The following is a 4,591-nucleotide window of genomic DNA, read 5'->3' on the forward strand; positions in this document are numbered from 1 at the left end:
TGCAGCAAGACAACGACCCCAAGCACACAAGTCTACCAAAGAATGGTTAAAGAAGAACAAAGTTAATGTTTTGGAATGGCCGAGTCAAAGGCTGGATCTTAATCCAATTGAAATGTTGTGGAAGGACCTGAAGCAAGCAGTTCATAGAAGGAAACCTACCAACATCACAGAGTTGAAGTGGTTCTGTACTGAGGAAGGGGCTAGAATTCCTACAAGCCGTTGTGCAGGACTGATCAGCAGTTACAAGAATCGTTATTGCAGTTATTGCTGCAAAAGTGGGTCACACCAGATACTGAAAGCAAAGATTCACATACTTTTGCCACTCTCAAATATTTAACACCGGATCATTTTTCTCAATAAATAAATGACAAAGTATATATTTTTGTTTCCTTTGTTTATTGGATTCCCTTTGTCTACTTTCAGGATTTGTGTGAAAATCTAATTATGTTTTGGGTCATATTTATGCAGAAACACACACACACACACACACACACACATATATATATATGATTCAAATTATACAAAATTTTTCAAAAATGTATAAAACCAGAGATTACATTTGTATGATCTTGGCATTTTCTCCTTTTCATCATATCAGACATCCCTAATACTCATTAACCCAAAACCAAGACAAATTAAAAGAACGTCCACAGGAAGTGACAGCTGTTTAGTGCTGCCAGCTCTTTCTATCCGTCTCATTATCACGTCTTAGCATATTAACAGTACCTGCCCAAACTTTCAGCTTCAAAAAGCAGCTGTTAGCAAGGAGACTTAGCTTCCGCTATCCTTCCCCTGTGAGTTCAACTGTTATTAGCTTCTGCTATTGTCCAGGGTTAAGAATTAATACCGTAATGGAGCTTTACTGGGCACATGTCCTCACCACAGTCCTCTAGGTCAAGGATAAATCATTCTCGGCTTTATGAGAGCAGTGGCTTTTCAGCATTGACCACAAAGGGGCTAATAATCAGACTTTAATCAGAGCTAAAGCACTAGACAACCGGCTAGCACTTACTGAAATGAAAACATATGTTGCTCTCATCTTTCCATGTGTGTCCATTTGCAGTTCTCGCATCAGGTGACTGAACCGATATAATTTGTGTTTTTATCATTCCCAGGTCAGGGCAGTTGGCGCTGAGAAACGATGAAGCTAATCACAGAATGGTTTCAAGGACAAAATGTGCATCTCTTTGTATTCAAGCCTGTGCTTCAGTAAAAAAAAACAAAAAAAAAAAAACATTTTCTTAATCTCTTTTTTTCTCAGTGGAAAATATTTTAGTATACTTAAAATAAGATCATTTTAGTTGAGAAGCAAAGCAACAACAGATAATGAGAATTGATCTTAAATTAAGTTTATTCTCAGTACACTGGCATTATTTCTTGTTTTAAACACATCTGACACAATTTTGTGTTGTATGCTTAAAACAAGGGGGAAAAAAACATTTAGCCATTTCTAAATTCCTGAAAATAAGTATTACACTGTATAAGTATTACACTGTATAAGTATACACTGAAAATAAGTATTACATTGTATGCTAACACTTTACAATTAGGCACAGCTAGTTAATGTTAGTTAATACATTAACTAACAACGATGTATTTTTTACAGTATTAACTTTTCTTTGTTAATGTTAGTTAATAAAATTACAACTCTTAATTGTTAGTTCATGTTAGCTTTGGTCCATTACATGATACTAACAGATACAACTTGAATTTTAGTAATGTATTAGTAAAAGTTGAAATTAAAATGAAATAAAGGCTTCACAGGCTTTTTTCCATTGATAGTTCGTGTTAACAATGTTAATGAATAGAACCTTGTGATGTGTATATATATATATATATATATATATATGTGTGTGTGTGTGTGTGTGTGTGTGATTTTTAAGAAATATGGCTTATATTTTATGTATATTTTGCTTATATTTTGCTTTGTCCTTGATTCCTTGCAATTAGCAGATATACTCATCATGGGTGCCGTTAGACACACGTCCTGAATCAAAAGAAGTGCTTTGTGAGTGGCAATTTACTGCCCCACGATCAGTCATTCTGAGAAATACTTCATAAAAGCTTTTTTTTTTACAGTCTGTGACTGTGCTGCACGGACTCATACTCTTAATAATATCTTCCTGTTCCAGTCCTTTCAGAAGAGAAAAAAGCGATTGTCTCACCTTTTATGAAACAAACAAAAGTCCTGCAGTTAGTGAAGTAGCAGTTTCTGTGATTGAAGTCAGGGTTTCTATTTCCGGCACTTTCTTCTTCTTTGTTCCTAAGTGCCATTTACTGCTGCTTGTTCTCATTGAGAGCACTTCACTTTAATAAAACCAGGTTTTTAATAGTATTCACGTTGAGAACATTGAGGCTCAGCTTAAATAAGATTAATGCTGTCTGTGTATGGGCAGACTCTACTAGTCAATCAATGTGATGGCTTTGGTTTCTATATCGAGGTAGTTTATATGTAGCAAATTGCATTTAATAGTCGGCAATCTGGATAATGAATAAATTCGATGGTTGATGTTAAGGGCATGAGGTTGTTGTAGCTTGCATGTTCTTTGCTTGATTATGCTACTAATAAATGTCTTAAAAATACAACTTTTAGAGAATTTTTAGAGAAGTTTTTATATTTTATATAATAAGCTACTTTCACTCCAGCTGTTAGTTTCCACTGAGGTCAGGCTTTGGATTTCTTCAATTCTACTGCCATCCACTGGCTCCAGATAACTTTACAGCATCAAATTTATTGAGTTTTCAACTCAGATGTATTTTTGAATTCTGCATTAGGTTATTGCCTAAAGGACCCCGAAGTTCACCCAAAAATGAAAATTCTGTCATCAGTCCAAGCCTGTATTATTTGGAGAAATAATGTACTGGTTGCTCACTTTTTTATATGCTATGAAGAATGGCTTTAGAGCATTATATAAAGTAAAATTATAAACATGCTAATTTTTCCTATTCAAAGGTTTATGGTCGGTAAGATTATGTTTTTGAAAAAAGTGTCTCATACTCACTAAGGCTGCATGGCTAAAAAAGTGATAACAGTAATATTACTAAATATGATTACAATTTAAAATATGTTTTCTATTTTAATATATTTTATTTTTTTCTTGTGATGACAGCTGAATTTTCAGCAGCCATTACGCCAGTCTTCAGTGTCACATGATCCTTCAGAAATCATTCTAATTGGCTTATTTAATTATTATCAATGTTGAAAACATAATATTAACAATGTTTTTTGTGGAAATGTGATGTATTTGTTTTCAGGATTGATAGCTATATAGATCAGTAAACAGTGAAAGAATTGGCTGATTCATTGAAAAGAAGAGAAAATAATTCGTTCACATGCTACTTTTTAGGTCTCATAGTCACTCCTATAAATAAAGGTTCCAAAAGAACCTTTCAGTGAACAGTTCTTAAAAGAGTATGAAAAAAAAAAAATTCTAAAGAACCTTTTGTGCAATGGAAAGATTCCATGGATGCTAAAGGTTCTTCATGCATCAATGCCAATAAGGAACCTTTATTTTTAGGAGTGTAGAGGAATAAGAGTGGCCAAATATTCTTCAAATGACAGAAAAAACCCATACAGATATGTGAATAAAGACAACATTTTCATTTTTGTTTGAACGATCCTTTTAAAAACAATTGAATCCTTTTTCCTTATGTGTCCATACCATGGTGATTCCCAAAGAAGGGTTTACAGATGAAAGCACACTGTCACACAAAGCTTCAAAGAACTTATTTGAGGGACACAATGCCATTAGAGATAATACTGCATCTCCTGCTATAGTGCCATTCTCTTTCCGTGTCATAGCTTTGATGAAGCCGTGGAGATGTTTATGGGTGGCTGTGGTCTGGCTGAAGGAGGTGAGCTGAGATATATGTTAGTGTACATCATCAGATCAGAGTGCACCATTAGACACACATCAGTGCATTAGACCTTCAGCATATGTGTGCTGTACTTCAGTGCACTTGTTTGTGAAGATAGGATAGAAATAAATGAAGAGGAAGGGCAGGTGAAGATCAGCTCTTTTAACCGTTCCCATTGGAAAAATTGTTTCTTTAATACCTCAATTGTTTTTCCTTGACAGCAATTAGATTTAAGCGGAGAGCAAATGGAGACTTTTTTTTCACGTCTACTGCATGTCAGATTTTTCTCCTGAGAAAAAGACGCTAGTAATCTCATGTTTTCAAGGGTTTCTGAAGTGATTTCAAACGTTATCACAAAATGTGCTCAGAAGGGAATGTGAACTTAAATGCATCAAAAGTAATTATATCAAATTTGTCAGGTGTAACATATCAGATAACAAACATAAATTTAAGATGAGCTGAAAAAGCAGAGCTGATAATGCCATATGGAAATTAGTATTGTGTGGTTGACTTATATCACCATTGCAGCACTATCCACCAATCACACACTCCCACTTCATCAGCTCTATGCAGCAGAGTTTGAGTCGACTGTTCCTCCAGCTCTCGGGTCAAGATGAGAGGACCTCATTAGTGAGTGCCGTTCATAACCTAGAAATAATAAAGGTATTTATTATTTTAAAGGTAAGAGCTTAGCTCATGAATAAAAATTAGGTTATAAGTGAATATATATATA

This window comes from Sinocyclocheilus rhinocerous, unplaced genomic scaffold (assembly GCF_001515625.1).
Source record: "Sinocyclocheilus rhinocerous isolate Xijiao unplaced genomic scaffold, SAMN03320098_v1.1 scaffold2437, whole genome shotgun sequence".
NCBI lineage: Eukaryota > Metazoa > Chordata > Actinopteri > Cypriniformes > Cyprinidae > Sinocyclocheilus > Sinocyclocheilus rhinocerous.